Genomic DNA, 21,638 nt, shown 5'->3' with positions numbered 1-21,638 from the left:
TCCGCTGGGCTGCTTGTGCAGAGCTGGAAGGGAGACTTAATTTACTCTGCCTCTCTCAACGTGTTCAATTTAGCAGGACCTGGAGTCGCCTGCTCCTCTCCAGTGGGAATGCTTCTTCTAGAAAAATCTGAACTTGTCATCTCACAGAGCACTCGGTGCCAAGTTATGAATGAAATTACTGAAGATAAACACTCCATGAGTTTCTTCTCCTCTTTAGACGGGGTTTGTTCTTTTCTCGGAGCCTTTACTGCTGTGTAAGAACAAGGTGCATCCAGYACTTCTTTCACTGTACCCCAAGCAGCACATAAGGAATTGTGTCTCCAAGCATCCTCACCCCTGCAGGTGATGGGCCAGTGCCATCACGAGAGCCCAGACAGTTGTGCCTCTGGACATCAAAGGACAAAGTATCCTGAATGAAAGGAATGGGTTTTGCTAAGATCCTGTGAAAACAGCCCTGGCAGAGGAAGGTGCTGAAGCCAGGCCCCAGGGCAGTGGTGAGGATGCAGCACTCTGCCCAGCCTGCGGGCTCGCATCAAACAGGGGTGCAGGGGGCCGTGTATAGGCACTGCTTTCTTGCTAGTGATCCAGATCTGGAAAACATCTTCCTTTTTTCTTTTTTCCCCACACCAAAAGAAGCAAACAACTCAGGAATGAGTTTGTCATTTAATCAGGTGAGTTCAATATAGAACTAGAAACAATTTTTCTTACTGCAGCATCACATTTGAATAGATTCTTAGTGGTGATTTTCTGTTTTCTTAAGGTTTGACAAACTATTGGGTTTATTAATGTCATATTAAAGGTTTACAGTTCCCTCCTACTGTATGATTTCAGATTACCACCRCAGACTAGGCGTACAGTAAAAAATGTTTCCTATAACACCACTATAATTCAGATATACTTCTTCCACCCCACTGCACTTACTAGCAGATTGGGGGTTCAGAAAGACAGCCTGGAAAAAGGATGGATTGCCAAAGAGCTCATGGCCCCAGTTCTGATCTCAGGAAAAATGGSGATAACTCTAGTTGACACAGATTCACTGCTATAAAAGTCAAGGTGGTAGCAGTTTCTATAAAGAAATAAGGAAGTTTGACAAGGAAAAAAAAATGTTGATACCGATATACTGAAAAATACAGGATCATGGTAAATTTGGTCAGCATGACCCTAGATTTGTATCCATTCAGCATTAGAGTTGGATCAGGAACTGAATTGCTTCTGTATCCTTGTCTTATTGGAGAGGCTTAATCCCCAGGCTATCAACTTGTTTCTGTTCTCTCACTGGCCCAATGAATATTTAATTATTCTTACAAAGCAGAACAGCTTCAGCAGGACAGATTCTCATCCCAGAATGTGCTGGCGGTTGGGCACTCTCAGAGGAGTTCAGAGACCCAAATTCAAATCCCCGTGCAATCAGTCAAAGAGGGGATTTCAATCTTAGTTTTACACATTCCACTTGGCAAGTAATTCCCAAGCCCCATTGCCACCCTGAGCCCATTTGCCATCCAGCCCTGTGTTCCCCCATTTTCTATAATGTTTTAAAATCATTTTAAATCACACAATTAAAGTGAACCACTTTTACAACTTTTCTCAATTTCTTAAATTCATTGGGAAATCCAGACAATTTAATTTTTTTTAACCTTTTCTGTTGCCAGAGGGCTAGTGAGAAGATTTCTTTGCAAGGTCCTACCTGGTTCGGAGCAAGGTGAGAAGCCCTGATCTAAGTATCCTCAGCCCTTCCCATGGAAGTAGTTGAAGTTCACTCTCACAGCTGTTGCCAAAGCAGCAGCACCCTTGAAACCACTGCCTTCCATGCTGGCATCTGTTGAGAAATAGACAGTTTATAGCTAGAGAAAGCAGGAAGGCAGGTTAGACAGAGAAAAAATGAATCACATACATAAATCTGTCTTTAAATGTAGCACACACATATATAATTATTAATTCATCCCTCTCTATTATCTTCAAACCCAGCAATACACAGATTTCCTCCAGGCCCTGCTCTGTAAGTACAACTCTGCTCCACAGAGTTTTCCAACGTGTGCCTAAATGCTTTGCTGCTCTATTGTCACAACACATCATTTGTGCATCTCCTCCAGATATATAAAATGGAGTTTATGTGGTCCCGCAGCCACTCTTGAGCAAAGAAAGCCCCATAACCCTGCTGGGCCCCCCAGGGAAATGCAGAGTTCACCCATTCAGGCTCTCTTCCCCACACCAGAACTTAAACTCGTATTGTCATTAAAATAAATACATTCCAAGAGTGCTAATAACAAGGGAAGACTTCACAGGCTTTATTGAAATATTTAAGGCAAATGACACCAGCCTGTGTGCTAATTTAATAAAAATACATTTAATAATTTAATTTAATTATGGTAATTTAAGAACGCAATAAAAATATATTTTGAATCTCTTATCAATCTTGTTCCCTCACAGATGCCTTTCCTTTTTATTCTGGGGAGTTTTAATAAAAGCACAAAGCCAAGACTGCCAGAGTGCAGAGCTGTTCTCTCCGGGAGAGAACCAAGAGCCCTCCTGCAGCTCCGAATGACGTCCATGTCTCATCAGGTCGCTGGGACAATTTGGATGCCGGATTCTCTGCTTGTAACCCCTTTTGGGAATGTCATTGTTCTATATTATGCATGACACAGATCCTATACTATACACAACGCAGCTGCTGGTGAGAGGGARCCAGCCCTGAGATGAAGAGGAGCCCCACGAGCTCAGCATGGCTTGTCTGAAAATGGGATTTGCTGGTGGAGGCACCCGCCACTTCCTCCATCAGATTTCCCATCCCAGCCCCACGAGGCTGACACGGAGGCATGGAGCCCCGATCTGAGGGGATACGGTGGTCCCTGCCCCTCCACTCACTGCCATGGCTCTCCTCAGAGACACTAGTGCTGCTATCAATGTGTTCCCTTTTCCGGGGAAAACTGATACACTCACTTTTCATGCCAGCTAATTCAAGATGTTGATTTCATTTTGCTCTGCTCTCTTCTGCCACGTACATGCACGGTGAACGTCATTTTTAAAGTTTGATGACTTTCAGGAAGATACTATTCATAACAATAGTGACATCTGAGATACTCCCACCCTGGCAGCATTGTAGGAAACTGATTGGCCTTTCTCTGGAAAATGCAGGCAGGACTACCAGCATCTCTATAGTTATAGATTTATTTGCATTCAATAGTTAGAGCAAAACCCTATACATTTCTAAATATAGACAATTATTTTGAAAGTGTTTCAAAATCAGTTTGCAATTACAAGCTACATARAAATGGCAMAGTTTTGTAAAGGCAAAAATACAAACTTCATTAAAGGGATGCTAGACAAGGACTATGGGAGTTAGGCACCCAACAAATCAAGCCTRCTTTGAGAAGGCCAGCCTCAGTAAGGATTTAAACTTCCTAAAATCAAAAATATGAATGTCTTCAACACATAAAAAGGGTGAGAGGGTGATCACACATTACAGGCAGCAGAGGGAAGATCAGCATAATTGTAGAGCAGCCAGTAAGAGTCAACCTTAAATTRAAGAATATATCATATGTATAGACCTAATTAAGAGATGCCACAAAATGTCTAAGAAATGTGGCAAAATGCTCATGCCCCAGAAAAAGCCATACTGCCCAATCTGATCAGAGGGTGCAGCTAAAAAGACCATGCAAAATGGGAATTGAGCAGTRCCAAGACCTGGTGCCCAAGGCACCTCTACCCTCACCAGCCCTCAGCACGGCAGGAGCTGCTCTGGCTGAGGTTTGACAGGGATGGGCAAACACCTGAGCTCTCTGCATGTGCAAGGGAATACAGGCATATGCAGGAAACTATTAAAGGACTGGATTATTTCTTAAAAGAGATMATGTTTTCAAAGCACACAGCACAATGCAATCATTCAGCAGAGAGTCAAATGTCACAGTGGATACAGCTGCAAGACAGTGTCACTCTTTATTTACAGTAAAATATGTCAAATAGGGAACACAAAGGCATCRTCGGGATAAACATGGGACCGGAGCACACAAAGGCGGGCGGCATCCACAGCGCATCAGACAACCTGAATAAAAGCCCCGACTACAATACCAGCCCAGTTTCTATGGTGCTCTTGAGTTAAAGGCTCCAAACAGTTTAAATAACTGGCATCCCACTTTTTAGTCATAGTGAGGACTGACATAGCCTAAAATTTGGACTACAGAACAGCAGAAACCAGAGGTGCTCCAGAGAAAGGATGTGCACAGAAAGGAACAGCTTCACTTGAAGAATCAGTGGTGTGTCTGCAGGCAGCATCCAGCCGGAGCGCCTGAGTTCACACTTTGGGAAGTTACAGTGAAAAGGGACTGAGATGTTATCCAAGGGCACTGAAAAACAAAGGGAATGTTTCATTGTGAAACACATTTTAATATGCACAGGACTAGGAGCCTGTTTCATGTGCACATGCCATGTACACCAATATTAGTATTCATACATCTCWAATAAACATAGTGATTTTTAATTCTTTTTCACTTGTGCATGGCTTTGCTTCTCTCAATCATTTTATTTTAGTTAAGATACGATAGTCTGAAATCAAGATCGAGCAGTGGTGCAGTTAGTGACATTTTTGGAAAAATACTATTGTATACTGGAGCTGACTTTAGSTCAAATATCACAAAATACCCATCTATAGATGAATCACATACACACTTCATCCACAATTATAGTAAAAGTTGTTACTGATAATAGTGTAATTACACAGATCATGAAATATCCTACAAATACAAGCAGGAATTCCATAGCTGACCAAGCAAAGTATTCATTTTGGCCTCTGTTCCAATTAGGTGTGGGAGTCAGGCAGAGGATCTGCACTTCATGACAAAATCACCTTTAGCACAAAGAATTTTCCAGGCTCTGCATCCACCTTTTGAATACTCCTGTAATGATAACTTAGAGCATTATAAGGTTAGTTAATAACTTACAGTGTTTAGTATAAGAAAATATCATGTTGCCATATTTTTATCACAGCTCAGGGAAAGTCTGTCCCAGTGATCCACATATTCTGTGTGCTTTTCATTCCCTTAGTTATGGGTCTGTACCGCTGCGCAAAGGACATGAAGAATAAAAAATRCATTCTTCATTTGAATTAGTTAAAAGTGGGTGAAGCCCTGGTGTAGGAAGGTGCTTGGTGACTCAAGGGTGAGCTGGCCAGTGCAAATATGTCACAGGCTCTCCTKCTGCTGGTTTCAGCACGGGCTTCTGTCCCTCACCCTTTCCTTGATGTCAGCTCAGCTCTGCAAGCTCCGACAAGGCATTTCTGCAATGAGGATGGGTCACTGCATCCCTTTCCCCATGAGAGCAGTTCACTGTGCCCACTGAGACCCTTTCTTACCAGGGTTGTGATCAAAGAGCTCATTCACTTTACCGGGCTTTGTTACTCGGGTGGAGGTYCCCCTTGTACTCAACAGGCGTCTTCACTGCTCTCTGACCAGCAGCGGTGGCAAAAACCACGATATAGGATTTATAATTTTGTTCACATCTTTGCCAGCATTGCTGACTAGGATAATGTTGAGATACGGAGACCCAAAGTCAGCTGGAGTGACAAGTGAAAAAGCCGGAGGAGAGGAGAGGCACAGCAAGGGCAGCAGCAGGAGCTCAGCAAGGGGCTCCAGGAGCTCCAGGGCAAAGCAGGGCAGCAGCCTTCAAAGCTGCTCCTTCTCCACCGCTACAAAGCCATTCAAATGCACTCTYGAAGTTGAATGCTGTGTACTTTTACATAACTGAAGGAGAACAAATACCCCATTAGCAGATAATTAGCACTTGGACTGTGAGTACTTATTTAAGTATGGATCGAACCTCCAGCATTAGGAGTGATTCATGTCCCCCATATATTCAGGCATCCTTGTTTCTTTTTATGATTATAAATTTCTGTGTCACATGTCATGTTTATGAGATGTTCAGTATTGTTCTCCAGAGACAGAAGATTTTTCTAYCTAGAGAAAAGGTTTAGCAATATTAATAACTAATAGTGGGCACATCACTTTTCCTTCCACCTTACAGCCAGAAAGTCCCATTCACACTAGCCCGGMATCATCTTTCGAAGTGGGTGGTGGATTTTCTCAGCTGTTAAGTCCCAGTCCCAGCAGGGGTTAGGAAGTGCTGTGAGGCCTCGGGGCAAACGCACCCCGGGAACTGGACCTGGCAGCACCCAYACCATGGAAACTCTCAAAATGTGGTTGCAAAGACTGCCAAACACAATCAGGCAGCTGTTGTCTGGACCAGCTCCTATCAGGAGTCACAGAGCAACCTGTCGCCAGGGTCCAGACTCTTACAAGAATTTCRCAGCTTGTCTAAAAATTTCTACATTTCAAAAAGCTTCCACTCTACTGGTATTTTCCCCCCCAAAAAAGTGAGATGCGACCTCTTCCCACCTCTTTCCTCATAAACCAAACAAAAATAATCTTTCTTGAGCACATGTCCAATCCTGCCAGCATCAGCCAGCCATCTACTACTGCTGCTGTGTCTTAAAAAACTGTGCACCAAATAAAGATGTTGACCCTTTGCACCAAAACCTTCTCACCCTCGARATTGTCTCTGCCATGAAAACCATCACTGGCAGCTTTGGCAAGTAGGGGTGAGAAGCCAGTGCTCACAATTGCAGTGTAATGTGTCCCAGCTCAGCCTGTCCCTGCCTGACATCCCTTTCCCGGGAGATGCTGCCTCTCTATCCTCGGAGCTGCTCACAGGCCCAGGAAAGCAAAGTCCAAACAGCAGCTTCACATTAAACCAAGCATCTTGAAGACAGGCAGCCGAATGTCTGCTGTCACCTCCTCTYGCAGCTCCTTCCCACTGAACCGAAGAAAAGAAAATGGAAACACAAATCAAGTCCCATTCTACAAAATTAATAGTTTCCACTTGCTTCTTTTCTGTTCTGTTTTCATTCTGTAATTACGAAAAAAGACACAACGTACTGCATGGTGCTATTGATTAGCAAATCCAACAGCTGCACAGRCAGACCCGCAGGCAGTTTTGAAAGAGGCATTTTAAAGAAAGTTTGTTCCTTAATATGAAGATATTTATCCCTCTTCTGATTTGGTGTGATGGTTGAGCTTGTGGTGGGGAGCAGGTGGCAGTGTGAGAACATGCAGTTTTTATTCTTGTAAAGAACTTCACAAGAAAGTTATCTCTTCGCTATTGAATAGAAAATTATTGAATAGAAAATTATCTCGTTGCTATTGAATTAGGATGAGAAAAACCCAGGGAAAATATCTCATTCTCTATTAAATTCGGTAAGATTTGTCAAGTAGCTTCTATAGAATCTGCGTTGATTTCTTCAGATCTCTCTCAGTTTCATCTCTCCAGAGGGTTTTGGAAGGGTCACAGAATATTTCCTCGCTATCAGCCAACTGATGTCCTGTTTAAATCCTATGATTGACAGTGTTTATTTTTCTCTTATTAGGACTCCTTTCGTAGATAGAAAGGAATAAGTCTTATCAGTGATAAAGCTTACAGTCAGCTGGGCAAAAGAGGAGACACCATAGGGTTTAAAGAGAACTGGATTTGTTTACATTTATTTTCAGGGTTTTATTTTTAAATCCTAAAGCACATTTTTAAATGCATCAGTGCAAATTCTTAAAATACATATAACAATACCAACTTTAAATATTGCCCTGCTGTTTATTTGGTTGTCTTGCTACGTTGCTCAATATTATTGTTGTGTCCTCCAATCAGGCACCGAATGCCCAGGGGCCCAGTACATGGAATTTCCCAGAGGCGGGCACAAACATCAACGAGGGCAGCAGATTAAAAACTCCCACTCCTGAAAAAGCTTGCACACTTCTCTGGGCAATCACCACTGCTGTCTGGAGGACCAGACTCCCGGGAAATGCCGGCTGGCTCTGGGCTCTCCCGGCTCGGCACAGCACCGCAGCACCGGGGCAGTTCGGACATCGCCGGGCAGCTGCCGGGCACAGTGGGCACCGCGAGGCCGCACAGAGGCGGCTGCAGGGCTGAGTGTTCGTGCCCGCAGATCCCGGCTGATCCCAAAGYGATGGCCATCCTCGGGAGCCATATCCACTCGGGGAACAAACAACATGATGCCAGGTCCCGCCGTGTCTTCTCGAGAGGGGAAAAAACACACCTCCGCGTAGCCACGCCGTGAGAACGGAGCCCGGTGCACCATTTGGYAGCCCGCAGCTCTGTGCCGTGTCCAGCCTCGGGCGAGCAGCTCGGAGGAGCTGACGGCGGCACAGCCGGGGCGCGGGGSCACGCTGAGAGCAGCTGGACAGGCCACGAATTCCTGCCGGCGGCCAGCCCGGCGGGGCATAGCAACGGGAGCCGGGGGAGGAACGGGAAGCAGCGGGAGCTGTGAGAAAGCGAGCGGCGCCGCGGGGCGAGGCAGGGGCCGGAGCGGGGGCGCGGAGGAGGAGGAGGAGGAGGAGGCAGGGGCGGCCAGGCCGGGGTGCGCGGCGGCGGCTCGGGCTCCCCGGCCGGGCACGGCTCCTCTCCGGGGCAGTCGTACGCCACCCAAAGCCGCCGGTTTGCGGCCGCTCCGGTTCGTGCCAGCCCGGCCCGGGCTCGGGCCCCGAGAGCCCGCCGCGATGAGCACCACGCTGCCGCCAGCCCSGCAGCGGGGGTCGGGGCCCTGCTGCCTGCCCCCGCCGCTGCCAGCCCCGGGGCACACACCGAGTGCCCCCCGCCAGGGCTGGCTCCTCGCCTCTCAGCGCCGCTGTCTCKGCCGAGGCTGCGGAACGGCACCGCTCCCCGGGGCGCGGGCGGCTTTTCAAGTGCGGTGGCCCCGGGGTGGCCCCGCCGCTCGGTGCAGCCGTGGCTGCTCCGCACAGGGTCCAGCTCCCGAGGGAACCCAGCCTCGCCGGGGGCAGGCATTGCGCAGCCACTAGATTTCCTGTCAGAAGGGATGTTTTACTGCACAAGTTTGTTCTTCTGCATGAAGAAAATGTTAATCAAAATGCAGAGGAGACACAATAGCTGTAGAGATAGATTAAATATCTAGTTACTCTGCAATAAATAATTAATAAAGTTAATCTATTTCCCCATAYTCTGGTCAAGTCATACCGTTACAACCAATCGATAGCAATAAGACATAACGTTTGTATGAGCCTTCCCTTTGCAGTGTGACCATTAATAACCAACAACTGAGCACTCTCGATATCACAGGCCAGCAAAAATTTCAGGAGTTTCAATTATATCAGTGATACTGTTTCTAGTTTGTGAAATGCACCTGAAGTGTCCAGCATATCTAACAGGCATTTAGGCTGAGGTTTCCAAATGAATTTAGGGAAGTTAAATGACAAGGTCCTGTTGACTTTCAGTGGAAATTAATTCCCAGCAAGTTCAGGGAAATATTAGCCTTCACATTTTGAAAGTTTCACATAGCTTGTGCCAAGTTTTTAACACTTTCCTAATTTTAACTGGGATCAGAGAACAGGGTCGTATCCTATATAAGAAAGGGGRAAAAAAGACAACCTGCAGAAGATTGCTAATTTATACAAAGTTTACAAAAGTTTGTATGAAGTTTACAAAACCATCATAATTTCTCTTTTGGCATTTACAGACGCCTGCACCTGGCAGAGCTCTCAGCTGGAGGCTACCGCAGGGCTGAGTCATTACAGAAAGTAGCAACAACTGTCCTGATTTCCTCAGGAGTTAAAATAGTTTCCGACACACAGCAGTTTGTTTCTAATCCAGCGATTTGGAGAGGGAAGTTTGCCCCCCACAGGGTGAGACATGGTGTGGGGGGCTGGTGCTCTTTCGAGGCCACTTGCCTCACTGTCCTGGGTGGCCACATGCGCACGGAGCTGGAGGACCAGTCCCTTGGAGGAAGCAATGCTGTTCTCTGCCTCAGGCACTGCCATGGCAGGAGGAGGTAAAAGATGGTTTGTACCTCCAAGAGTCAGTGGCACCAGCCCTGGCTGGGATGTCTGCCGAGGTTTGTCCGTGGGTCTTCATCCCCCTGCTCTGTTCTGGGAGTTCTGTGTCTTCAGGTGCCCCCTGCCCAGCACCACCACGGGGCCCCTGTCACCAGGGGTTGTTCCCAGGCACTGCAGCTCCTCCAGTTCCTGGGAGCTACTAACACCAGTGTGAAAAAAGAAATCTACCTCTTCAGGGTGTTTTTAGCGGTCTCCTATCCAATGGTCACAAGATAAAGGCAGCCTAGATGGATGAGAAGAGGTCACTGAGACACAGTGACACTTGGTAACAAAGGTTTGCCAAGGCAAACAGTGCCAGAGCTAGCCGTGGYCTAAACTGCTCCTAAACCCCAGACCATTTCCCTGCTTCCAGTYCACCTTTCCCCATGGCAGTGAGCTCCAGCAGTGTGTGTGAGGTCCCCAGTGAAGCTGTACTCACATCAGCCCATCCTAGCAGTGATGCTGAGCTCACAGGGTGCAGATGGCCACCCCAGCACAGAGCACCAGGGCAAGGCTGGGGCAGCCAAACTAAAGAGCTGCAGGAGGAAGAACAGAAGAGCTTTGTAGAAATATGTATTTTTACATCAGAGTCCTTTGTATATACAAAAAAAACCCCATCCCGCTGTGCTAGGAGAAAAAAAAGTCCTGTGGGCATTTCAGACCAACCTATTTTATTAATGCAAACTGCCAGATTCAACATGTGAGCCAGCCTGAAAAACAAGAGCCTGAGAAGGAGGAATGTATCCATGGTAAGCACTTGGCAGGCCTGTCAGTCACATCATTACTAACTGAGAATCAGAAATAGGGGCGGGCAACTGATAGTGATGCAAAACAAAGATGGCTGTAATTTGGAGTGGGTTTTGCCAACACTGCCTGAGGCTGTACTGTACCTGCCTTTTCCTTACTGTCAAATGACCTGAGCATTCATGCACAAAACAGTAAGAGCAAACATGTTTTGGATATGGAAAATATTTGTGGCAGCAGCTGCCTACATTTGCACACCTGAGTGTGCAGACTCAAAACATAGCTGCATGGGGTCATCATGGATGGGGCTGGCTGGACCTGTCTGCAGCACTATGGGCTTTACACAGCCAGTTGTTAACTGCCCTGTGCAGCATCGGTGTGAAATATTCATCCAGGAGTCCAATGTGCAATTTCAGGAGATTTCAAACGATTTCAGAATAACTGCAAATCAGAAAATGTCTGTAAAATGAACTCTCAAGAAAAGACGTGAAAAATTTAAACCCCAAGTCATTAAATATTCACGGTGATGTATTTGCTCAGCTCTAATCAGAGTCTGATAAATGCTGCTTAYGAACAGTTCAAATAGCAGGATTGGTTAAAGTAAAAAAGAAAGTTAAATCCCAGGATATCAGCAGTCAGTACAGGGAATTACTTGTCCAACAACAGGATAAAAAAAGGTTAGGATAAAAGACTTTCCCAGATAAATACAATGTGCTCATTCTGATGGCCATCTCCAGAGRTGCAGACACCAAAGGTCTCCCAGGAAGAGCCAGAACTCCAGGTGCTCTCTCCAGGGACACACAACAAGGAGAGACCCATCTGCCCTCACAAGTTGTTCTGTTCCACCCCCACCTGAAGGAGTTGGGTGCCTTTGATATCACTGCCTCTCTAATGCTGTCAGAAGTTAGATATGCACACACAAAAGAAGGCTGCAGAGTCCTGTTTCACTATGAAACCACAGGGCAAATCCCTCTCACTATTTTTGTTAGAAAATGCGTCCACGAAGGCAGGGCACAGAGGACCAGAGCAATACTGGCAGAGACAGGAGCTGGAGCAGAAGTTTGGATCTGGAGTCAACAGAAGTGTGGCTGGGTTTTTGGTGAGTATTCTATGGCCTTAGGGCAGTGCCTCTCGGGCTCTGTGTCCGTGTCCATGAGAAGTGAGAAGCACAGTTACCTCTCTGAGAACTGTGCATTTGAGCATATGCCACAAGGAAAATAATGTTCTTGAATCACTCTACCTCAGTTTCGCCAGGAGAAAACCAAGCCAGTAACTGCTATGACTCTCTGGGGAACGCTCCATGATTTAGGCTGTATTTGGGTCATARGAGACTTCAAAGGTCCTTTGAGCAAAAGCACTAAAGTGCTGCAAAATATGACAGGCACTGGTAGACAGTGGCCTGGCAGTAAAGCATGCCTGAGCTACAAAATTCTAATCTTTCCTCCCCAGACARTGTTGTCAGTCCTGCAATCACTTTTGCAGCTATTCCTTGAACTCGTCCTTGCTCTTGGTACTTTTTTGTACAAAATGGGAGGCCTAGGCTCATCATGTTCTGACACCAATGACACAGCTGGGTGGTCTCAGAGGGGTGTGATCCCCAGCTCCACTGGAATCCCTGYCTCCCAGTGCCTGTGAGCTGTGATGATGAGCTGGGTATCCCTCAGGAGCCCAAAACCTCACATGAGGAAAAATCCAAAAATTATGGAGGAGGGCTTAGACACTGTCAGAAGACAAACGATGGAAAGAGCTGGCAAAGAGAGTTACCAAATATTTTAAGACCAAATAAACCTGATATTTTAGAGGGCTCTGGTCCATTATTTTTGTTCAAATTATATGTGCATCTTCTAATAAATACCTCTGCAACYATAAACACAAAACATGAGAGGGACAGAGAAAGAAAAATCTTGCTGAACAAGGGAGTTACACACTGTAGGAATGCAGGAGTCTGTGATCTGCGTTATTTCTTTGCTTAAGGCCACCTAGCAACAGCACATAGGTTAATCCTCCACAGACTGAACAGACAGCATCAGCCAACAGGAAAACAAAACATCCCCGCTAGAAAAAAATCAGAACAAGGATTACCCATTTGCAAGAGGGTTGTAGGAACAGGCAGCAACAAATAAGAAAGAGGTATACATGATACTCCTGCAAAAGGAAGATTTCCCTGTAAATAGAGCTTATTGTCCACCTTGCTATTAAAAATACAAAAAGAGCTTTACAACATTTACAGAAAACCTCTGTGGGAGCTGCGGGAGCCCTGCTCCACAGGGAGCTGGGAAGATGAGCTGTGGTCAAGGCTGGTTGCCATTTTAGAGAGCACTTTTAAATGATAAATATAGTGTCCTCTAAAACAAAAAAATAAACCTCTGGAGCCATAACCTCTCTGCCAGGGGTTAGCAGCACCTTCAAGGGCAGGCTAAGATCTCTTAAGCATTTCTTGGATGTTAACACATACCATCACTTTCTTAAAACCATTGTTTGCAGTGACTCAGCCCACCCTCTTTGCAGTTCTGCCAGGCTCCCCCACACCAGGACATACTGCTAAAAGGTCCTGGGAATACAGAATTAACTCACCAGGAGATTCCCACCGTGCCAGGGCTGCTCCAAACAGCTGCTGTGCCCTGAAGAAGACACCCTGCCGGGCTTGCTGGYCCCAACATTCACTGTGCCTGCAGAGCCTGTGCTTCGCAGCACGCAGGGTGGCCTTGGCAAAGCTGCAGCCCAGGAGCTGTGCTATCCCCCTGACATTGCCCCTGCCTTTGCCATCCGTCCCACTCCCCCGAGGGGCAGCCACCAGGGATGGGATTTTGGAGAAAAACAAGGTGGGAGGCACGGCTGCTCGCCAGCCTGCTGCAGTGCTCTGCTCGCTTTCCTACTGCCCGCCTTCCTCCCCACCCAAGCTGAGTGTYACCTGCTGCTCACCAGTGCCAGCACAGCTGGCACTGTCTCCAGGGCAGCTTCTGACCCAGCTTTTCCAAGGGGTCTTTGCAGCACAGCACATCTTCCTGTGCTCACCGAGGGATGGCGGCCAACGCAGTGCCATGCATACCTGTGTGCCTGAGATGTGATTTATTGAGGGTTTATTGTTGCTCCTTTTCTGCTGTTCACCAACAGATGGTAGCAGCACCGCTGCTGTCATGCCAGGCCCGAAGCTGCTCGCAGCAGGTGATGACTTCTGCTCTGAAACTTTTCCTACTTGATGAAAAGTCATTGCACCTCACTACCTGCATCTCCACTGCAAGTTCAGAGAGAAAATTGTCTCCCAGCACATCATATTCTCAATTCAAAGCTCTAGGGAGGGACATGGGCAGTTGTTGGGGTTGAGTTTCTACTCACTGAGGCAGATGAATCAAAACATGCTCCAGTGCACCAGTAATGCCTGGGCTGGATGCCCCAAACTTCCTGCTCTGCATGGGGCTGCAGCAGTGCATCCTACCTGGCTCTGGCCACAGCAAGCTATTCCCAAATTGTGAGCAACACACAGTCAAAGATGGGCACCTGCAAGGCCCAAATTAATTAATTCACGTATTATTTACAAATTTAATTATTGGRCAAAGTCCAAGAATTTTGTGCCACTAACTCACTGGCTACTTGCACCACACAGGAAGGATTCTGACCCATGCACTGCCTTTGCTGGGTGAGCACGAAAGCCAGCAGAAGCTTTGGCTAAGCAAGGTCTGGCTAAGATGAAGCTAAGTACAGATCTCAGGATTTGGTCCGCAGCAAAACTGCTCTGCAGAAGAAAAACAAACTWACAAACAACAACTCTGCTCTAGAGGCTTCCCCTAATTCTGTAAAGTGCTTTGAGGCTTGTGAGCAGCTCCGAATAATCAATAACACCATTAACAAAAAGGTGGCCAAATGGCAGCTACCTCTGATTAAAATAGAGCCCTCGGTGTATTGCAGCAAACAGCCATGTAGTCATTTCTCTGATCAGGAGCAGGTCTTTCCTAGTGTCATATAATTCATGTTAAAATCGCAGCAATAAGGCAGACTGCCTTGCAGCTGTTCACAAGTCTTTGGAGGCTGCCATTATACTTCACCTTTTTAATGCTTTATGTATTACAGTTTTATTTTCACCTAAGGCTGTGATCCTAAGCTTCCTCACAGCCTTATCTACAACTCATATTTCAAAGCCTAATTTTCCTGCCCCCAAACGTAGAATAAAACAGCTTGCAAAAAAAGGGCTGCAAGGAAGCTGCAAGTTCTGCGGTTTTACAGCCCTTCTCCATCAGATCTGTATAGGTAYTATTCCTCACGGAGCCAAAAACTTCCCAGAGAAGTACTGTAGCTAGAAGATATTTCTTGACCTGGCGTACACTCTGTCCACCCCAGCTGGTGGAGAGATTATGAAATTTTAATTGGACTGAGAGCAAGATATCACTATAATTGGAGCCCAAGTGCCTGAGTGAGCCTGAGAGCCAGGAGTTGCTGGAAATCCTCGACAGTCGCCAAAGGCCCCAGTGCCTGAACATGCCTGTGCCCCTGCATGGAGGCAATACCCATCCTCTTCTCCATTTGTGCTTCAGCCACTGGTTCCCTTCCAAAAATAAAAAGTGTTGCAAAGCAAGAATTCCCAGGCCCATCTAGGTTTTCACCTCTGCTGCGCTGACACTAGCAGCAGCACAAGAAACCATGAGAGTATCCCAGCCCATCCTTGTCACAAAATGTCTCTGTGCTGCCGTGCTGGCAGTGGACTCTCACTCCAGTGAGCTGTGATCCATTTCTGTACTGCCTGGCTGGCTGGACAAGCCTGCTGTGGCTCTGTATGCACAGTGGTCCAATGGCAGGCACAGCTCACCCTGCAGCATTGCATCTCAGGTCAATGCACTCACAGATTTTGTACCACCAAGCACTGACTTCCACCACCTCSAAAAAGTAGACAGAGCCATTGGTTGGAAAAGCAGCCATGCTGAAAGAATGCAAATGGTGGGATTATTTACTATTCATATAGATGCTCAGCCCTTAGAATGTCACCTGGCTCCATGTAATCATAAAAATCACTCAGCTGAGTCAGTGATCTCACTGTGGACCCCTCAGCTCAGGGACTCAAATTATATCAGAAGGACTGTGTTTAAACAGTCATGCCTAGATGACACATGCCCCACATTTACTTTTAAAATCTTTGCCAGGCATGATGGGAGATCATCCTGCGTATGTCATATGTAAAATAAGATCTCCATCTTCTTGGGAAGCCCACACTGAAGAATCTTCAGGAAAACAAAGTGCTACTACAAAATAACAGTCTGAATGCTTAGCAGAGATTGTCTTTATCTAAAGGTCAGAGCAAACCTCCCTTCCACAACATGTACTTTTGCCTAAGGAAGTACAAATCCAAGCTTTGAGGCAGCCAAGTGCTCCCCCTTCCTAACAGGCATCTGCTAASAGAGCAGCCTGCTGTGCTCCCCACTCTGGCCATCCCTGCTGTCAGGGGCTTATCCCATTACTGCTGTTCTGGGAAAGCTCAACTCCTGACACCAGCACTACGGAGGCAGATCTTGAACAAGCACAATCACTTTATGGTGCAGCCAGCAAAAGCTTTGGCTTCTTTTCTACCTGYAATGTCATGAAACCTCAATGGGTGAAAAGCCCCACATCAGGGCAAGGAACCAGTTTTGCCAAGTGATTTGGTTGGCAGTGGTCTTTGTTTATGCCAGTGTGAGAGACAGGAGAGCAGAACCATCTTGTCTCTCTGTGGTTGCTGTACCGAGGTCCTGCTCCACATGGCTGTCTGGCCAGTGCTCTTTGTGGGACAGGCACTGCCATGGGTCATGGTCTGTGTGGGTCATTCATTGGCCTAAGAAAGGGAGTATTTCTGAAAACTSAACAATAACCTGAAGAAGCAGAAGGACAATTTAAAGCATTTGCATCGGGCAGAGGTGTTCTAGGGGACACTTGAGCACACTTTCTGTTGTTTTGAAACCCCTGGACAAGTCCCTGGCCCCAACTAAAGGCAACAGCACAAGTGGGATTGGCTTCAGTCAGGTTTCAGGATCTAGCATCAGAGTACGCTTGGGGACTAAGGATGAAATKTCATTTGGCTTATGTGCCTGATCTCTTTAACATCAGGATTTCTAAACAGAAAAAAAAAATAAAAAGAAAAAGGCAATTGAARAATGCACTGCTTGCCTCATATACAGAGTTCATTGAAACACAGCTGGGAACAGATATATGACCCCAAAGCATAACCTATCCTATTTAGTGTTGGCCTGTTCCTCACACTCTCTCAYCTCCCTGTGGTCCACATCTCCCATCATTCCAGCAGAGCTGCATACCTCCACAYCAGCACCAGGCACAGCTAGGCCATGCTCTGCCTTCACCCTCAACCAGCCTCCAGCCCACCTRTGTGGGAGCCACAAAGAGAAAGCAAACAAAATAACCTGTAAGAAAATGCTTYACATTTTAATTGCAGTTTTCATCTGAACAAAGCATTTTGCAAGCCATGGTGAATTCAATTAATGAAGCTTTAATTTCTTAATTCATTAAGAAACAGAATCTGCTTTATGATCTCATAATTGAAATCAAGTTGTAAGTATTGACTAAATTCAATTTTTTCTCATTTTGTGAGAAAATTAATACAAAAGAGTATTAAAAACCAGAGTCCATTTTGAGTGGGAAGGGAAGGAAATCCACTTCTTTGTTGTAATGAGCTATCTATATTTCTGCTAAAACATTCTCCAGTCATGCCATGCAGCAGGCATACTCTGCAAATTTGAAGCTGGAATGAGGTCCCTGCCCTGGGAGCACAGTACATCATTTGGGAAGAAAGCGGTCTGGAAGCTCTGATCTGCAGCCAGCGCTCATCCTGCAGTGACGGGGTGGCCCAGGAACAGGCCTGCCCAAGCAACCAGGGACCAAAGTCAAACAGTACCAAGCCCCCAGTTAGCATAAATAATTGGCTTTTCAACATGAAGGCCCCCACAGTGACTTTCCCATYGAGGAACTCTGTGCTACTAAGAGAATTAAAGGTTGAAGGTTCATTACTGGGACAAGTAGAGCACGAACTTTTGCAAAATGCCTCATCGATTAGCATCATCTCTGAACCTAAAAGAAATTCTAAAGAGACCTGATAGGAAGTTGGTTCCTGCTCAAGTTTATTGCTATTTATTATTATTTTTCCTATTATTTTTACCATTACTATTACTATTGCTATTGCTATTGCTATTGCTATTGCTATTGCTATTGCTATTGCTATTACTATTATTGATTTGGGATCACTATTTTCCTTTAGGAAAAGGAAGAAAAAGAAAATGAAAGAAGAGGAAAGAAAAAGAAGTTCAATGGGCTTTTCATCAGCCTGGCTTCAGGTAAGTATACTCGTATTGCAAGGCAAAATAGAGTTGCACATACAGATGCTATTAATACTTCCTTTCTAATTAAATTCCACAAGAAATTGTGCAGGATATTTCTGTCCCCATACTCATTCTAGTCCCATCATCTTTTGATTAACTATCCTCATGCACTAGGAATTAAGGTGTGACCTCTAACTTTTTTTGAGAGAGATGTGCTGTTTTTAATATTAACAGCTCCATCTTTTCATTGTTCCTTGAGCAGGGTTGGGAGGAGAAATATAATTACACACAATGGGGGTATAATTCATACATTAGAAGTGACATTAAAATGATAGGTAGCAAAATATAACAATATAACAGCTTGTCTGTCACACTTATGGACTGCTGGCACCCTCCAACCCCATTACAAACGCGTCCCTGGAGGGAGTRCAGCAGGAAGACGTGAGTGAGATTAACACCAGCAGAGACCTCACAGTGCCCAGTGCCACTAGGATCCCTTCATGGGGATATTCAGTTTAAACTCCTGTTGGGTCTCTGCTTCCTGCAGGTCTCACATTCAGCCTGCTGCTGCCCACTCCAGCAGCACCCGTGGGTCCTGTTCTCCCAGAGAGAAACCGCCTCAACGCGGCAAACTCCTGAAGCAGAATCCCAGCGCTTGCGTTAGGAGATAATGTTATACACTTTGATGTTTCTGGGGCATGGGAGGTCCTCCTAAGTAGCACACAGGAGAACAGCTCTGCTATCTGCAACATTGCCTCCTCCCCAGAAAAACGAGCTGGCTCTGGCACTGAGGAAGCCAAGCACCCATCAGTGGGGAGGCACAACACAAGGACTGTTTGCATGGGGCCAGGCTGTGGGTACCAGCTGCCCACGAGGCAGGGAATGACCAGGCACGGCTCTGCCATGGTGGCATGCATGGCCTGGCAAATCGTTTGAGCTTTGCCTGCCTGCAGAACCTTCAGCCTGGTTTCACTTGTGCTGCTTTCCCACGGCTACAGAGAAACTGGTGCAAATCCCCAAGCTTGAAAATCTGGAGATTTTTTCCTATTTAGCTGCAGGGTACTCCCTCTCAGCATAACCTAAATGTGAAACGCTGTTTGGAAACTGAATTAGGGCATCGTCTGCTGAACATAGCAATGTCCAACGTCCTTCCCCTCTGCATGGCTGCCAGGCACCCCTCTGGGGTTCCTGCACAAGCTCGAAGGCAGATGGGTTCATGCTGATCTGCCCTAATGTGACCCATTTGGGTTGAAGAGAATTACAAAACATCCACATGGGTGGTACCAATCACCCGGGGAAGGGAGGCACAGTCTCTTCAAAAGCCCAGCTGACTCCAGAGGGGGATGCTGTCCATGGGAGGGGAAGCTAGAGCTCAAATGGTCTCAAGTGTATGCCCTCCTCAGGCTGCAAAGAGCTTTCTTCTGAGCTCAAGTGCTTTGGTTAATGATCACCATGTTTAATCTAGTATGAAAATCAAATTAACTTAAGCATATGCTCATATTTAAGTGTAACTGACTCCTTGGTTCATCCCCACATAGAGAATCTGCAATTATTCCTCTCTCAATAACCTTCCTGTGACACCACAACCATGTTGCCTCTCCTGCTTGAGCTTCACAAAGCTCAGTCTTCRTGTTCCTCAAACACAAACAGTAGATGTTGCTTCTGACAGCAGTTAGCTAACCTTCAATTAAAATCTCTTTCAGGTCCAGTTTTGAGACCTGAAGATCCCGATGAATTAAATACAAGTGTAAAAGCATCAGTGCTGTTACTGGGAGATTCTGGAAAGGCGCAGCTCTATGGGGAGAGGCATGTAAAAYACAGAAATATTCAGCCTGAAACTTTATACCAGCAGCCAGCAAAAGTTCAGCAGCGGGAGCTGCACTGTACTCACAATGTTCTAGGTAAAACATGCAAATTGTTCACTTTTGTCTAGATAGTCAAATGTGTATTTTAAGAGTGACCTGTTTTGAAGAGCACCAGCCCTTCCTGCTCCCTGCTTTTTACACCCTCAAGGCTCATTTAGACACCAGTTAATTAACAGGGAGGTGAGACTGTTGGGGGTCCTGTTGCAGCAAGCAGTTTTCGTGCCCTTCATCATCCTGCAAATGTAACTGCGGGATTTTTGCCATGGTTGTTTTTGTTTTGAGGAAAATGGATGATGGGAGGTCTCYACACCCAGATTGCACACCTTGCTGTCTCCAAGCCCTTTCCAGTCACTTCCCCATAGCTTGGGCCTGCCAATGCAGCCTATTTCTCCGTGCMCAGGAGCTGGTTTCATCTCTGTGACCTTTTTTTTTTTCCTTTTTCAAACATTGAATATTTTAGTTCCATTCTTCAGCACTCTTTAYTGTATAAACATAAGGAATTAATAGACACCAGAAGCAAGGTTTTGCTACGTTAATTACAGCAGCCCCAGTTCTTTTGGAGCAGCGTGGAGCAGCACATCACGGCAGCCCCAGTGGAAAACAGATCACCGACACGGTGCTGTGCTTTCTCAGGCTGCGGCACCGGAAGCAACCCCAAGGAATTAGGTTTCCTTGATGTCTAAAATTAACTGGAAAAATGGTACTTGCCATAGTGGCTACCCCAAATAAAAGTACCAGATGCTTCCTGTGGCAGAAATTTAAACCGTGTGACTTGTAATTTCTATATCAAGCAAACCCAGTGTCTCTGTGGCAGAACAGCTTGTCAAAAGAGTAGGACGGGGTGAGTGCTTCAGCATTCATTCCTCCTTCTGGAGCCCCATCCCACATGAGGCCCTGCTTCACTCTTGTCCTCCCCAAAACAGGGAGCGAGTCTCAGTCCTGAGGTACACTCAGTATTAATAAATTCACTTTCTGTGTCACCATAACTCTCATGTCAGCTGGTAAATTGTGGCTATAGAGCTTAGAGTATCACTAATGTGCTGTTTCAGGCAGCACACACATAGAAACTAAAATGACCACATCAGAATAAATGGATTTCATGTTAATTTCTGGYAACCTTCAGAATGGTAAATGTAAGACTTAAAAAAATGCACTCCTGGAAAATGTAGGGCAGTTGGGATGTGAGGTTAAATTTTGTGATTTGTAGCCTGCTGTACTTTTATGCAGTTTTTGAATTAGATTCTATTTTCCATGGGCTGCTGGCTTCTGCAGCCTGCATCCTTGTTGGCTAAAAGGGGMGAAGGATGGTGGCTCTCATCTTGAACATTTCTGGAAGTAAGCTGGTTTTAAAACAACAAAAMTTAAAAATATTTGGGTATGTATTTATCCCACAGCATTAGCTCTTCTTTTTCCCCATACAGTTACACCTGCCATTCTCTACCATGTCACACTCCTGCAAAGCCTGAGGTAAGACTATTTAATGGTATCCATACAATGGACAGACCTTCAAAGTGCCAAACCATCATCTGATCCCAGTGCCCCAGGAAGCCCTACAAAATGGGCAGCCCAGTGTGATTGCACAGCATGGGGAGTAACAAGCTACCTCTAGCTTTAAAAAMCTCTGTTATATTAAAGTCTGTATCTGCCTGCCTGCCTATCTAGTAATTATTCCATGATATTACCATGATGCTCAGGAAAACAGGAAGCTAGAAATTCCTTGGTAAATTATGTATATAACATTACCCTTTTATTAAACAAAATATTTATATAGTTAAGATATTTTTGAGCCTCATGCTTCCATTCTCCATGAAGCCTTTACCTGGATATGCACATTTTCACATTTTATTGTTAACATA

At 45.9% G+C, this 21,638-nt stretch overlaps 1 long non-coding RNA gene across 1 annotated transcript; it reads left to right on the top strand.

Moving 5' to 3' along the window:
- The first annotated feature begins 66 nt into the window (after window positions 1–66).
- Window positions 67–4,454, top strand: LOC130579118 (uncharacterized). The gene is made up of 3 exons (XR_008965953.1): window positions 67–671; window positions 1,650–1,699; window positions 2,428–4,454. It is a non-coding gene; the product is annotated as an uncharacterized LOC130579118 (long non-coding RNA).
- The last annotated feature ends 17,184 nt before the right edge of the window (window positions 4,455–21,638 follow it).

The sequence above is a fragment of the Malurus melanocephalus genome, unplaced genomic scaffold (assembly GCF_030028575.1).
Source record: "Malurus melanocephalus ecotype Western Australia unplaced genomic scaffold, MMel_1.1 scaffold_255, whole genome shotgun sequence".
Classification (NCBI taxonomy): Eukaryota; Metazoa; Chordata; class Aves; order Passeriformes; family Maluridae; genus Malurus; species Malurus melanocephalus.
Note: the sequence above shows the minus strand (reverse complement) of the source record. Positions and strands in the feature narration are given on the sequence as shown.